Source organism: Lagopus muta, chromosome 6 (assembly GCF_023343835.1).
Source record: "Lagopus muta isolate bLagMut1 chromosome 6, bLagMut1 primary, whole genome shotgun sequence".
Classification (NCBI taxonomy): Eukaryota; Metazoa; Chordata; class Aves; order Galliformes; family Phasianidae; genus Lagopus; species Lagopus muta.
Genome location: NC_064438.1, coordinates 50248480 through 50264979, shown reverse-complemented (window position 1 = coordinate 50264979; position 16500 = coordinate 50248480). Strand labels below are relative to the sequence as shown.

The 16500-nt window shown below is 44.0% G+C and overlaps 1 protein-coding gene across 2 annotated transcripts in view; it reads right to left on the bottom strand.

Annotated features, from left to right (window-relative positions):
- Window positions 1–13619: 13619 nt before the first annotated feature.
- The window catches only part of TRMT61A (tRNA methyltransferase 61A), a 62362-nt gene continuing 59481 nt past the window's right edge, over window positions 13620–16500 (bottom strand). Inside the window, exon 10 of one of the 2 annotated variants that reach the window (XR_007377508.1) lies at window positions 13620–15405. The gene's annotated coding sequence lies outside the window, so the exon portion shown is untranslated. The remainder of the gene's footprint in view (window positions 15406–16500) is intronic. The other variant, XR_007377509.1, reaches the window with a different exon arrangement.

Below are 16500 nucleotides of genomic sequence, written 5' to 3'. Positions count from 1 at the left end.
CTACCACAAAATGAATGGGTGGATCACAGGGCCAGGGCTTAGGGAATAAATTTTAAGTATTTCTGTAGCGCTAAGCCATTAGATCAATCTTTTACATAGTTAAATCTCTGCAGGGGAAAGAGAGAAGATGGCACTATTAACTCCTACTCTGCTGCCTTAGTAATGGATTATGATGAAGGCAATGCAAATGAATCGTATGGAAAACAAATCAGTTGCTTTCAGATGCTTTTTCATGTTGCACAGTAACAATTCATGCAATAAAAAAAATCAAGTGGCCGTGTAGATGTACTGTACCAAATCTGTGAAGTTCACGTGCAGAAAACATGAGTTAAGAATAAGGTTTATAAACAGAACTTTCCTGTATGTGACAAGATCACTCTATCTTGCTTTCTCTTTTAACAATATGCCGTAGGAAATGCTGTTCAAAGTCCAGTAAAGCAGTGGGCAGTGGCCCTCAGAGTCACTGGGCTAGCTGCTGACCTGTTTGTCCTGATCAGCTGTTTACTCGTGAGAGCATTTGCCTTGCTGGGAATTTTTTATGTTTGGGACAGGCAAATTTAAGCACCTGAAATGTTTTAGCTGGAAAAACTCTGACTTCTCAGTATTTAATTTCCATATGGGTGTACCCTCTGCTTTGGAAAATGCTTAGCTATGAACCTGAAGTAGTAAAAGTGCTTTATTACTGAGCTCATGAATAGAAGGCCTGGGGGCTCAAGCTGGCTGCCAGCAGGAGACATTTAAGCGTTAGGATCCTGGAAAATCTTCCTGCTAGAGGAACCTGCTAGGCACATCAGACGCTCAGAGCTAGTTCTGTGAGTGAGCTCTCTGCCTGCTCTCCTATCACTTGTGAACTTTCATTGAGAAAGGTGGTTCTGAGGAGGATGGTCCCTGAAAATGCCAGGCGTTTTGTTTTAGGTCAGTCTGAGCTGTGGTGGGGTATGTACCAGTTGTTTGGTGTGGATGCCATTCTGTTTTGCTACATGAAATGATAATGAACACAGTTCTTTCAGTTTTATTAGTAGGCATGCACATGTAGGCTGGTCATTAGCTGAAGAAGCTAGGGCAGATGAACTCTTGGTTGAACAATTCTTACCCTTTCTATTTGCCAGCATTTGGTCCTGGGGACTGCCAAACACAAACAAGTCATATTGCTTATCAGTGCAAAAATAAGGAAGACGCATTCCAAGTCTGTAAACTCTTCCTACAGGACATAAATCATAGCAGAGTTCCCCATTAGAATTGGAAAAGTGCAGCGTGTTTCATAATTGGACCATTTCACATCAATTAGTTTTGCCAGACAAACTTCTGCGCCAGAGGAGTTCCTTGTGAAACCTGTATTTCAGGAAGGTAACCAGAAGCATCTTACGAGAGAGAAACACACTGATGCAGTTCAGCGTCCTTCGTGATCCTGTTTTCTTTAGTTCCCGAACTTTATCAGCTTCTGAATACTCAAAAACAAGACTGTGAGCATGATAACCAAGATGTTTATAAGCCAAGTTAAATTGTAAAAAGGGGGCAGAGAGAGACAAAATACTGAAGGAAAACAAAACAAAATTTTAATGAAGTTGTCAGGCAGTGGTTTGCCCAACATCTTTTAGTTTTATGACATAAGAAAAGAAAGCAGAATAAAATCCCATCCTGTTCCCTTTCACCTTGTTGCAATTAGACCTAGCCTACACCCTGCAGCTCATCCTTGTTTTCCACAGTCACCCTACATGCTCCTCCAGGGTACGGTCCAACCACTCGCTGATGGGCCTTAGCCTTGGGTAAGATGGTGCCACCCATCCCTACAGATGCCATCATCACTGTCACTCCCTGTGAAATTTCTGGCAATGGCAACCCTTAGCATGCACTTGGAGTCAGTGTAAGTGGCAGAAGACAGTGTATGAGATGGAGCGTCTCCTGCAATAAACTCTTAATTGGAAGGGATAGTATAATGACTGGTAGCAAGTCTGAGTAAGATATCACTACTGTTATTTTTATATTGATCTTTTTCTAATGACAAGTCTTCATAAAATTGTTTTATTCAGACCAATCTGTAGCCAGTCATCGATCACCCACAGTCTATTTCTTTCCTTCCAGATGCCTCATGTTAATACCAGTGGGAAAGGAGGTTTGAAAAGCTCAGCCTTGCATTGATCTTAATGAGCAGCCTCGGGTCACTTTCAGAAACCTAGTGGAAATTGAGTTTTCTAGAACACTCAGCATCCAAGGGTTCCCACCATGACAAGTAAGGCAGTGTTTTGAAGGGGGCCCACTGACAGGCCCATGCAGCCCATCATTTGCTCTCTTACAACCATAGACAGGCCTTGCAGCTAATCGAGCCTCATCTGAAAATGGTGTTTCCTCAGTCTTGTAGTAAAGAGTTGCTCCAAAGCATCAGGCCATGGGGATTAAGTAACCTTCTAATTTTGAGTATAAACATATTCATGAGAAGCTTCTCTTCTCCCCTGGTGTGTAGTCTGGAATTTGTTTATAGGCTGTGGTTGAATTGCCTTTCAGCTTCTGTTTTGTTTGACTAAGGAGCAGATTCACCCAGACAGGCCCAGCTCTATTGAACATCTCTACTCTGTCAATCCAAAGCAAATCTGAAATAGTCCTTTTCAGTTTGTCAGGAGGTTATCAGTTTTCAGTGTATCTAGTCAAACTCTTCCAACACAAAGTCAGTGTCTTTCAGCAGGTACATTGGTTCATGCATTGTTTCAAATGAAGTCTGAAAAAAAAAAAAAGAAAAAAAAAAAAAAGAGTAGCACATCCATAGCAGTGCAATTATAGAAAAAACTGACTATGTTTTTTTGGTATTTTCTTTATGCCATTGCTTTTATGCCCTGCCAACTTCGGCATTCAGATATTCTAGCAAACCATAACTCTGAGTGACCTGCAGAAAAGGTGAATAAATATTTCTAGCCTCTGCTAAGTTTGTTTACATCAGAAGTAGCACTACTGTTTGATTAAACAACATAGAGGTGTACTGATGGATTTTTAGATCAGAAGCTATCACTGATCATTACACTTGTCTGGAAGCATGAGTTAATTTTGGCAAGTCCGGTAGTGTCCAAGCTAGATTAAAAGCCTCTCCAGGGACAGTCTAACCCAATTCGTGACTATGAGACTTGAAATCATCCTTTAAAACAGAAACCTGCTTATGAAGTATGACCTTAATGTAGAGAGACCATTTACGTTGACAGAATGTATGTATATATATATATATGTGCTTTCAAATCTGATTTATTAGGAATCCTAAATTGCCTACAAAACATCTTATTGAACATAAATTCCCAAAGGAACACGCATATCATGTATGCTTTGTGGTTTCCAACCTTCTTCAAATTATAAACTCAAAAAATAGATATGGCAAATTAAAATCTACTGACAACAGTTACCTTTCAGGAGCTTCAGGAGCTCTATACTTTATGCTGGTGATCCTTGGGAGTCTGTAATACATGAGTTGTAAGATGTCTCCTTGCAAAGTCTGAATAAGTTTACAGCAATGAGGGCAAATATTCCTCAAAAAAAGATTATCAAAAGCTTTGGAAAGCATCAGAACAGCCTCATTTCAATTCAGTGTTTTGAAACATTTCTCAGCACTCCTGTTTCCAAAGCACAAGCCAATTTATCATCTCATTTCTACAAAGCCGTTGTGCTACTGACATATTATGTCTCCCTCTTTTGTCATAACCCTTTAATTCAGTTTTGTGTCAAGCATCCTCAGTTTTGTTTCCGGTTCATCTTGTTCTTCCTAGGCACAAGTTGATTCCCAAGCTACTAATCCTTTTATGCACAGTGTTTTCACAACTTCACTGGTGGCTGAATTCAGCTTGGGTTCAGGATGGATTTATTAATCGTGGTCTCCAAAAAAGATCAGATGTACTCAATTGGTCAGGATTGGAGACCCCAACATAGACATGCACTCCACATGAACCCCTGTGTCACGGATCATTGAGATGAAGTCTCTGGTAATTGTGGAGAAACTTGAAGATACAAGATACATAAGAGGACTTTTTGAGGTTCATACACGATACAGAAAGAGACATTAGGAAGACATAACAGACAGGAAAACATGAGAGTCGAAGACTAGTTAATGACAAAAACACTGGTATGCTCAGCTGATGGAAATCAGAGGTACAAGAAGGAGAATGAGATAGAACTTGAGATCTGACATGACAGCAGGGCAGGTCTGGTGATCATGCCCAAATCCAGCCAAGAGTCACAATGGCCAGACGGGTCTGGTGATAAGGTAAAGCTGGGAACTCAGCCAATGGGATGCAATCAGGGCTTGGGTCAGTGAGTCCAATAATTATAAATGATAGGACTGAAAATGAAAATGCTTTAGACAGGTTTTGTTAAGCAGTTAGAGCATCATTAAGAAGTTGGTAATAGAAATTAATCAGGGATGGAGTCAACAGAAGTATAAATCATGGAAAATCTGTTCTTGATCTCATGTCATAAGGCTGCATTTATAGAAATTCAGAGGACTATTCAGCAAAGTCAGCTTCACTGAAGGGCCTGGTGTCATGGAACAGGTCTGGACATACAGTGACTGTGCAGTTTCCAAGGTCAGGTGTGTTTCATGACAATCACACACCAGAACATTCACCAGTTTGTGATGCAAGTGCATTCTCACTAGCCGGCTATGGGATGATGTTATATAGGATGATGCTGTATGACTGAAGACTAGCAATTATAGTATTTTTACTACTGAGCCCAACCGATCCAAGCTCGCTGAATCGGCTCAGAACTTTACATGGAATTTTGCGTCATCACTGCAGAATTGCTTTCAGTTTTGGCACTGCCTCACTGAGAACTTTCTGGAGTATTTCTATTAATATATATCTGTGCTATCGATATGGTATGGCCGAAAAGAAGATAAAGATGTTCCTATAGTTTCAGTCCGAAGAGTGATAAGAATTAGTGAAGTAATAAAATAGATGTAAGTCATCCCTTATTATGCACAGAAAATAGCTGTTTCCCCATTTCCCATTTTTGGCATTTCCTCTTATAGATTAAGCAACCAAACACCTCTAGTTTTCCATCACAGAATAGCATCATGTTTCTCCTGCTTATGTGGCTTTCCTGTAGATACTCATCATGGGCCTGTTCCTTGGACAACTATTCATCGACACAGGAGCACAGCTGAGGAGTCATCAGCAATTAGTAGCATGGTATAATTACCTCTCATGCTTTAGCTAATATGTTCCTATAAATGCAGCCAAGAATACCTTTCTTGCAAGAACATCACACAGTCGATTCATGTTTGGTGCATGATTCTGCATGAGCCTGGACCTGTCTGGTCTCACACATAAGCACAAGATCCACGCTGCTGGCTTCTGCCTCCACTTGTGTGGTTAGTTGCCACTGTCCACAGTTTGCTGGCCAAGGCTGTTCCAATATCAGCAAACCCATTTAGAGGACAACTGCAGCTTTAGCCATGCCTCTGTCCCACCACATGAATGGAGGTTGCTGGTTGTACAAGCAATCTGGAGTGCCAGTAGCTTATGTGGTCCCTTTGAAACCTGTAAGGCCCAGATCTTTTCCAATTCCTGAGTGGTCCTGTGCTCTTTAGATAGTTTATTGGGCAGAAATTACTTGTATGGAAACTTATTTGACTTCCAGAACTATTGGCCTTGGCAAATGGAGGGGAGCTCGCTTCTGAAAGAGGAGGCATATTTTAGCTCCTCGATCTGAATCCTCCAAAGGAAGACAGATATTCATAGAGTCCCCAAGCATTTTGTCAAAGACCATTGACAGGCACTTAAAAATATCTCCATATTCGATGAAAACCTAAGGAAATCTTGGTTCTTTTTATCTTGCTGAGCCTTCTAATTCCCACACCCTTCCTCAGTTTTACAAGTTCAGCTGCTGAAAATAGGAGTGCCTTCTGGCATGCCAGTTTTTCTTGTAATAAAGAGCATTCTTTGGAACCTTATAGGCTTTTGTGGGTCCTCAGCAATGAACACTTTTTTCCACAGTTTGGATTAAGGTAGACACGCAATCACCTACATTAGTGATTGTCAGTCTTGCTTTAAGGTGAAACTTCTATGTACCCTATTTCTGCTTTATTCTCTAGCTTGGAAAGTGACAATATTTCTAAGTGAGGTAGATGTGGGTGGTCATCATTACTATAGGCTCAGGAAGACCTTCTTATTACATCTGCCCCTTGCATTGCTGGTTTCTGAGTCAGCAAAGGTACTTCAGCTTTGGTCCAACACCCAGCACAGTGAGGAGTTTGCCTGGTGACACCAGAGACCCATGGGGACATTAGGCCACAGCCCACCTGGAGAAATCAGCTAGTGCATGAGCTCAAGGCAACCCCAGCCCTCTGTGCAGCTCACAGAGAAAGCAGCACAACAGCTACTCTCCTCCTCATGCCAAGGGGTTAAACATTTTGTTTCCTGCAGTAGGCACTGGGATCTTTCCAGCCATGGTTAGCAGCTGAGTACTGGAAGCATTTTGTCTGCACGTAGAACTGCGCTTTCCTTCAAAGCAGCAGATTGCTGGAGATCATCTCATCTCTCCTCATCCACGTGGGTGGAAAAGCCACCTCTGGAAACACCTGGCAGTGCCCTGTGCTGCTCCTTGATTTCCTTTCTGATTTGATGCCTGCTGTGACTCCACATCACCAGGATGTTTCTGCTCTGAAGCACAGATCCATGTGTTCCCCTCACTGTGGTGTTTCTGCAGTGGGATGGAAGCAGGTTTCTTTTGGGAAGGCAGGGGAAGGGATAGCCTCAGGTTTCTATTTCCATACACTGCACCCTCAAGCTCTGTCTCCTCCATACACAATTGCTGCCTCGTAGATAGCGAGGAATTCCATTTCTTCTCTTTTTTTTTTTCATAGATTCTATTGACTTTTCCCTGCAGTTGAGCCCAGTCTGATAGCTGGTCCTCTAAGTCACACAAGAGCCTTGAAAGGAATCAGACATCACCTACTCTGCTGTTTTCTATATATATAACCAGAACACACTTCCCAAAATAAGCTGCAGTGCCCAGTGATTGCTGCATTGTCATAGGACACAAGATTAGAATCGCAGCCCCTCAGCTTTCAGGAAAGCTTTTATAGCCAACCTGACCCTTCACTTTTGCAATTGAAAGCAGCAGGGATGTTACTTCTTCACGGACTTCACCTGTTCACAAGATAAATGTGAGAAAGCAGGTGAAAAGAGAAGGTAGCTTAATGGATTTTGGTAGTACTGCTTTTAGAGATGGAAGTCAGAGGGATTACTGTCTGCAAGCTTGAAGGGAGCTTGTTCAGGTCAGTGATTTAGTTAGAGAACTATGCTCTGGCTCTTGTCTTGTGATGCTTTTGCTGGATCTTCAAAAGGATGCCACCTTGCCAAACCTGCAGCCCCTCCTCTCTGCAACATCTTGGTCGTAGTGGGGGTGGGAGGGGGGGTTGATCTCTTCTACCAGGTAACAGCAATAGAATGAGAGGCAATGGCCTTAAGTTATGCTGGAGAATGTTCAGTTTGGATATTACAGAAAATTTCTTCTTAGCAAGAGTGTGATGCAGTGGTACAGACTGCCCAGGGAGGTGGCAGAGTCACTGTCCCTGGAGGTATTCGAGAAAAGTGGAGATGTGGTACTGAAGAAAGTGGTCAGAGGGCATGGTGGAGTGAGTTGGGATTGGACTGGGTGATCTTAGAGATGTTTTCCAGCCTTAATGATTCTATGATTCCTCACTCTGTGCAGCACAGCCTGGCTGCTGCTGAATTCCTGACGTGAGCCTGTGCAGTGCCTGCTAAGCCCTTTGGACAGGACACAACAGCTGGGCTCATTTACTGCCTGGCTAAAAAAGGAGGGTGATTTTGCAGAAATGAAACTGGAAGTAGAAGAATGTGCCTGCATATTTCTGAGTAGACTTCTTAAAAACAACTCAATACAACTGCTGGTACTTCAGGCAATTTTTAGAACCCTTTCACAAACACTCATTTCAGAAATTATCACAAGACTACTGCTTACCCATATTTTTTTTTTTTCTAAGCTGTTTCTGGCTGCAGAAATGAGAAGTCTGTTACTTCAGCCAGCAAAGCCATTTACGTGCAAACGTATGCACTAAGGATAGGAAGTCTCAGCTAAAAATGTCATCCAGCACTTCTGCTGGTTGTGCTCTGGGGAAGTGCAGGTTGCTAATGCAGGGTTTTGCCTTCCTGCAGTGCTCCCAAGGCTCTTTTTCCACCTCATTTTGCAGTGGGTGCAGAACACGAATGTGACTCCGCACTCTCCAGCTGTTCAGTACGCCCTGGAAACACCCAAGGCACACCCAGGGCATGCAGCCAGCTCCTCTGCCACTCTATCACCAGCAAACAGCCCCAGAACCACTGCAGTTTGTGCCCTGTGGGACTGGGGTGGACACTGGGCAGTATTTCTCTTGGAAGAGTGTGAGCTGCTGAGCACTTCCTGCAAATCCCCTGCACAAACACAGCAAGTTTTGTCTTGAAGGGCTCTCACTGTTCCTTTCTAGATGCATCTCAGTTTCCTGCCTAAGATTGTTGACAATATAGTGCTACTTGTCCTCATGCCAGCTTTGTCCTGCAAAGTATTCCCCCCCATCAGCACACCCATGTTTATCATAGATTCAGAGAATCATAGGATATCCTGATTTGAAGGAACCCACAAGGATAATCAACTCTATCCTGACTCCAAATCCAAACCCTATGTCTGAGAGCGGTGTCCAAATGCTCCTTGAACTCTGACAGCTCATGGCCGTGCCCAGTGCCCTGGGCAGCCTGTTCCATGCCCATTGCTCTCTGGGCCAGTCTTTTTCCTGATGTCCAACCTAAGCAATCCTGCTCACTGTGAGCTATGCAGGGTCTGTGTTGTGTGAGAAACATGGCAGAGTGCCTGTCCTAGGGCACATGGCACCAGTGCCTCCTCTGCAGCCTCTCCTTGCAAAATCCCCTTGCAAAACCCCTGTGTTTTCTTGTTCCTCAATACATAACTTCCTGACTGTTTCTCCAAAGGTCCTCAGAGAGTGTTTTGTCTCTGCATTAATTCATTCCTAACTGCTTTATCTCCTATGAACTCAGGCAGCGTTATCTCTGCCAACCATGGCACTTCAGTTGGAGTATTCACAGGACTGTCCCTGCTCCCCCACCACATCCCTGCTGTACTGCAGGAGCCTGGAAAGCTGCCCATCTTCTCAGCAGATGCTGGTTACAAGCTGGGAGGTGGGTGAGGTGTGGGTGCTTTTGCATGAATATTTCTCTAAGAACTCTAAGAACAAGCAAAGCAGTCCCAGGCTGTTGTGTTTGCTGCATCTGGGCCAGAGCAGAGTGATAAAAATAGGGACAGACGTGGCTCACCATGGAGGACGTACGGCATCCACACGGCATTGGTTCCCTGTGTTGGTATCAAATTGCTCAAAGCAGGCTCTCAGGGTCTGATGTGTAACTGCTGGTTCCGTGCGTGCTCTCTGCAGCCTCCTTTTTGCTCCAGGTGCTCTGAGCAATGACACTGTGCAAGGAACAAAAAGGTAATTGATGGCTCCAACTGTGTGCCTCCCCCTGCCATGTGCCAGGTGAGGGGTTGCAGGCTGTGGCTTGCAGAGGGCCCTGTGACCTCTTGCAAGTGTTGATGGCTGAGTGACGTCAGTCATACAGCATTCTGCCTGGCAGCTTTGCTTTCTGAGCTGCTTTCATGTCAGCTCATGAGCTCAGTGAGTCTGACCCAGAGTGCCTCCAGCATACCTGACACACCACAACAGGCTCGCCTCCTCCTGCCTTTGCCTCCAGGGCCCTGCCAAAGCCACAAGGTGTTTGAAGAAGAGCTGGGTGTCAGCTGGCAGCCGTGCTGGTCACCAGGTGTCTGGAAGCATGGGTATATTGCTGAAAGTTTCAGTAACCTCGATGAGGGAGCATGGCGACAGCGATACTATGACACATCACCAGAGGCCGATGTGTCCAAATGCATCCTGAAGAGTTTTCCTACCTGAGGAAGTTGGTCTGCTTAGTAGCCATGTAATTAAGCTCTGAGTGTGGCACACAGTGCATCCATTTTCACTGCTGGAAGCTCTTCATGATGCAGGATGTTATGAGCTTGAGTCCCAGCAGATGCACATTCACATAATAAGGGAAAACTAATTCCCTTTGCTGCGTGAGTTGGTGGCAGAGACTCCAGCTTGTGCTATGCAGAAGTCTCACAAAGGCACTGCATCGGTCTCTCTGCTTTCATAGAATCACAGAATCGTTAAGGTGCCCACTGACCACGTCCCTCAGTGCCACATCTCCATGGTTCTTGAACACCTCCAGGGATGGTGACTCCCCCACCTCCCTGGGCAGCTGTGCCACTGCATCCCAACTCTTTCAGAGAAGGAATGTTTCCTGATATCCAACCTGAACCTCTCCTGGTGCCCCTTAAGCACATTACCTCTCATCCAATTACTGAATGTCCTTTGTCCCACTTCCAGGTTTGTAGATGTGAAAGGACACAAGTCTTTTTACAGTGCACAGCAGCTTCATCGCAGGGCTGTAAAAGCAGGCAAATTTAAAGTGAAAACTGTGCAGAAAAAGACTTTGAGTCAGGAATTTTCTAATCAAAAATGATCAAAACATGCAGCAGAGATCCTTTATGCAACCTTAATTGTACTTGTAGGACTTCTGTCCCTTGGATGCACAAAAAAAAAAATGGAAACAGCTTTGAAAAATGTAACATTCACCTGTAGAAAAAAACCTGAAGAGGGAAATTCACATATTTTTTCAGCTCAAATGGTCATTAGGAAAGCAATAGGAACAAGATGCCATTTGGGCAGAAGAAAGGTCCACAGAAGCTCAGAATGAGCTACAGCTTCGCCCAGCCTCCTGAACGGGCAGCTGCTATTAATGAAGCTTTGTACTGGGCCAATGAAAAGAGGATCTGCTCTGAAGTACAGGCAAGAGAAAGGTTTTGTGGGCAAGCTAGTGTGATGAGTAAGAAAATTGCCAGCTTTTAATGGGGGTTTTCAGTAGGAAAGGGTGTGCTATTCAGCTGCCAGGCTTTGTTTTGTCAGCTGTATTTGAAATACTGTGTTTGTTTAGAGGTAATGTTCTCTGGGAGTTCATGGAGATGCAGGATGACACACACTCATGTTGGTCAGCTTCAGCTAGGGAGCTTCTCAGGGCGATCCTGCTGGATGTGGTGTGACCTGGCTGCTGGGTGAATCAGCGTCTTGTCAGCTCCAGGTGGGTGCAACCTTCTCACAGAGAGAGAAGCAATACTAAATCAACTGTCTGCCAGGCAGAGTATGATGCCATTATCCCACCCAAGAAAGGCACAAGCCCTTGTCTGCATCACAGAGCCAAAGAGTAATTTCTGTTAGAAGGGACCCCTGGAGGCCATCCGGTCCAAGCTCCTGCTCAAACAAAGACTGGTCTTGAAATTAGGTTGATTTTCTCAGGGCATTTTCCAGTTGAGTTTTCAGTATCTCCAAGGATGGCGAGTTCACCTCTTTCTGTGTCTCTGCTCCAGTGTCCCAGCAGTTTTACTGCGAAATAATTTTATTCTTATGTATATCAGCATGGATATTTCTCTTCCTTATTTTATTATTATTATTATTAATAAAATCCTTATTATTATTGCTTATTTGTAATAATGCTGGTTCTTCTGTTTTTCTTTAAAGAACATGAGATTCTAAAGAGGTCTGTGTTTTACCCTGAGGATCCTTAAAGAAAGTGAGATTGTACTTGATATTGGTTTCTTGTCAGCTTTGTGCCCTAGTAGAGGAATGAGGGACACTGTTCTAAAGACTAAATATAGCTATGAAAAACATTGTCAGCTTCTTTCTTGATGCCTTTCAGGAAAGATAAAACCATGGCTTGATGTACATAAGCACTGTCTGAAGTTTCTCTTGCGAACCAGAGATATACAGGTTCAAAACCCAATATTTCAGCCACTCATATTTTATACTTGAGCAGCTTGAACAGCCTCTGCAGCAAATATTGCTAGGATTGCAATATTCTGCTCTAGTTGAAGAGGCAAACCACTGTCTGTGTGGTGTCTTAGCAGGTACTGGTGATACCAACACAGAGGGCAAAACGAAGCCCTTCTATATGAAAACAGCATCAAACGGAATGACCCAACCCTTTGGGCTGGGAATGTCCTGAAGAAGTGGCTGACATCCCAGGCCTGCCTTAATTGAAAGTTTGAGAATGGCAAGGTTCACCCATAACATTCATTCAGGGTATTTCAAGGAGAGGTTTCCAAACTCAGCCACATGTACAAGGACCTTCACCTCAAAGAATGACTCAGCTGCCAATTCGTCAGCTCTCAGCAGACAATGGGATCCATCCCAAAATGGTCTCTTCTTCTTCAGCATTGATCTTGAAAGAAAAGCTTATCCTGAGAGATGTTCCAGCTCATGGAAAGAGCAAAGGACCACAGGCCACTGCAGTCCCTACAGCAGCTCTTTGCTTAGGACTTTTGTTTATAGGACCTTGAGATACTTGGTTTTAGTCAGAAAACTTTCTGTTCTGGCCACAATCCAGATGAAGCAATTCCAAAACTTTCTCCCAGCCGTATGGTTCCAGTGTTCCTGTTACCTCTCAGATCACAGAATCATACAGTCACAGTCATAGAATGGCTTAGCTTAGAAGGGGCCTTGAAGCCCACCTAGTTCGAACCTTGTTCCATGAGCTGATTGCCCCCCACCAGCTCAGGCTGCCCAGGGCCCCATCCAGCACCCACAGCTCTCTGGGCAGCACTGCCAGGGCCTCAGTGCCCTCCAGGATCAGGCCACAGTTCAAGGAGCAGGGGTTCCAGCACTGGTCAGCAAGTGCCTGACTGCCCCGACTCACTGCACCGGTACGAAGGCAAACGCATACCGAGGGTTTATGCTAAAATCTCAGCACCCCAGGGAGGCTCCAATGCCATGGTGTTCTCCCATCTTGGGGCACTCCCTGTCCCCCTGAGCACCTCAGGATATCTCTCAAACATTCCCTCTGAAAGGAAGATCCAGTGTAGGCCAGTCTACTTGATCAAAGTGGCAATAGCTGGTAGGAGTACAGCACCAAAGGGATTCCTTTTTGAGCAAATAAGCACCCGTAATTTAAGCAGGAGTTTTTGGGGCTTTTTTTCCTCAGGAAAATATTGATGAGGTCATTGCTACTACATTTTGAAGGCAACTGGGTGAGCAAAAAGCAAGGCTTAGCCATGAGGTGGCACTCTGAGCATGCTGTTTGGCTGAGATGTCATTCAGAATGTTCCTGGGAGGGAGGAAATTCCTTCAATTCGATGATATGACATAAACGTCACGAGCTGTGATTCATTTCAGGTTTACACCCTTTGTTTCTTTCTGCAAAATTAATCATCCAGCTATATTTGTTGCATTGCTTCAAAACACAGGAGTTCTAGGAACAGAAGCACTGCAACTCCATGTTTTTGTCATTTTTCATCATATTCATCACTTGGCTTTATATCTTTGCCGAAGAAGACTAATTCCACTAGTTGTTCTCTGTAGCAAACTGGCATACCTTGGCACCTGTTCTGAATTTGTTTCTGTCTTTGTTTTCATCTCCCACCACCAAGCAGATCTCAGAATAGGAACCCGATTTAATGGACTCCAGGTTTTTCACATAAACCCCTTCTTAACCTTTTCAGCCATTTAACTGTATTTGCAGTCTCCTCCATTGTTCCGCATGAGGTTTCACTTGGGAAGGATTTCACCTGAGACCCTTTTTTTAGGATTATACTTCCAGACAAAATATAATATTTAAAGAACCTTTCCTGTTAGTCCCCTTGATTTATTTTCTTATTATTACTAATCTGATTTTTCTTTTTTGCATTACAGTGCCTTCTACTCCAGTAACAACCAACAGTTTATTAGCGTGTTGGCTGCACGTTATTGCTCCTCCAGGAAGAATTGCAGTTAGGGTAATTGAAGGGTGAAACGAAAGGCTTTGTGGTTAGCGCTGCAGAGCAGCACTGCAGACTGTAAAATCGCTGTTCTGCTTCCTGCAGCCAGAATTTCCTTACTGGCATCAGTGGGAGAGAGACCAGGCTTTTCAGTGCGGTGGTAAGCACTACTCAACTGCAGAAGAGAAGGCAGCTGAAAGGCTTTAGCATAAAACTTTGCCTTCTCTCCAGCACACTTTTTAACCATTTCAACCAACTGACCACTGAAGCCACCCCCAGTGCTCTCAGCCCCTGTTCCCTCCCTGCATCCCCTGACCCTGATGCTCCGTGTATTCCTTCCATTCACCACTCCTGTCCCTGAAGCCCTTAACAATGCGGCGCTTGTTACAGGGAAAAGCATGAGCTCATCCTTTGTAATCAGCCGACTGCATTCGCTGCCATTTCAAAGGAGGTTTTGTGGCAATTTATGAATGCATCCAGCCAAGCCAGCGCTATATAAACTTTGGTTGAATCTTCAGGGAGTAAAAAGGAGTGGATTAAGTTCTCGTGTCTGCTGTAAGAATAGGTTTTGTGAATATGGGGAAGCCCCGGTTATTCAGATAATACAGTCATGTCTCTGTCCAAATACAAGATCTCTTAGAGGCTCAGGTTGTAGTGCTCAGGCACCCACATGGCCGGGTAACACAGATAATCCTCTGATCCTCTGACATTCAGGGCTGGAGGGAAACAAAGATGAGAAAATGGGAAATGCAAATGAGTAATTCTGACAGTGTGAAGGAAAGAGTTTGTTGGAGCCCAAGCCTGCCAAAAATAGTGCTGTAACAACTGCATTTTAGACAAGTGAATTCTAATCACATGTAAATTGCATTTTTTAGATTGGATTCACTGCAGCTTTCAATTTAGGTACCTGTCTGAGGTCTCTGTGGGTCTAGAGTTCCTATAGTTTCTATCATCTCTGCAGTCTTTTCTCCATTTGTGGCAGCAAAGAACAACACCTCACTAACACAATGGGTGCTTCGTAGCTTCTGAGAATTAGGCAGCTGATGCCTTTGGGGTATTAACTACCCCAAGGGCCTGAAAGATAAAGTAATGGTGTTGTGCTGTAGCCAGGTACCAGGAGCTGAAGTAGGCAGCCAGGATGAGTTTTCCCACTGCACACCATGGTGCAACAAAGCAGCTGTGTCTCTGCCTCCGTTCCTTCTTTCTATTACCTCAAATATTAAAGAACAGTCCAACTTCTGGACTTGGAGCATTGCATAACCTAGTTAAGTTACATAACCTACTTAAGAAAACATTCAGCACTGAAATGGAAGGCATCTTCATGGGTTTGCTGTGGGACTTCAGGGTTTGCTCATTTCCACATACCACATTTCCATTCTTCTCAGCCATTCCAAATGATGGTTTGATGAATTCTTTACAGAGGAGTCACACCACAGTCCACTAATGACATAGGAAGGGCTGCTGTAGCTTCTCTGGGGTTTCCTACACCGGTCTTGTCTGCATTAGCTGGGCAAATCAAAAGGCATACTGGCCATTTTTTCCCTTTTTGACATTGGTCTTCAAAACTTCCCTGAGAACAGCCTACAAAAAACACCACAGATGCAAAGGTCTTCACACTCTTCTAATTTCAATTTCATAATGAGCCTGGCTTTGAAACTAAAAATTAGTAGCTCAGCTTCTCCTCCTAATGCAGTGAGGGCAGTAATCTCTTTACGTAACACAGGGAAATGGCAGAACTCTGCCAGACAGCAGTGAGCTCAGTGGGGAGAGAAGCCTTCAGATCCGCATCCATTGTTTCCTATACTGACTCATCTGAAGTCATTTTTGTACAGTTTCTCATCGTTAGATGTAACGTAATTCTGGTTTTATTTTTTTCTCCCAGCTGCACAGCTGTCTTTTATAATGCACACAGGTTATATTAAACCAAGCTCTAATTATCACTGTGCCAAGAGGCAGCAGCACTAGGACTGCAGATGAAACACAAAACAGAGCTACAGCAAAAAGTACAGTAGATTAAGCCTCACTCATGACCTTTTAAGTCTTGTGGGTGAGCTCTGAGCTACACACTGAGATAAAGTGGAATTTCCTGGCTTCAGCAGAGAGAAACTCATGTCTTTTTGCTCCAAAGCATAAAGTACTACTGCTCAAGAGAAAGGAGAATCATCCCTGCCACATGCCAGACTGTGGGGAGACTTCTGCTTTTCTTGATAACACTCACAAGCACATATCTGACAGTCAGTCCTTTAAGGTAGATTACAAACTCTGATGCTAACATGCGCTCAAGAGCATCAAAATAATTAAATCATGTAGTATCCAAGAAAGTAAACAAGTCCTTGTAATGTTAGCAGCTTACAGGTGGCACGGAGGAACAGAAGGCTGGGGGATTGATGTGTTTCCAGACACCACGAAATGAAGCTCTGCCAGAACTGAGAGGTATCTTCCCTTTGTCTCATACTTTAATCCTGTGTCTCTTTTTTCTTTTCATTAAGATAAAACGTTTCCTTAATCCACAACACTGACGTTGTTGGGTGTTTTTTTTTTTTCAGGTAAGCCCTAAGTCGCCAGTATTCTCCCACTTCAGAAAAGCCGAGCGCCATCAGCTAACGGCCATGAATATTTCAGCTGATGTCATTATTATTTCACAACGGTAAATGCTGCAGGGAAGAGCAGGGAGAG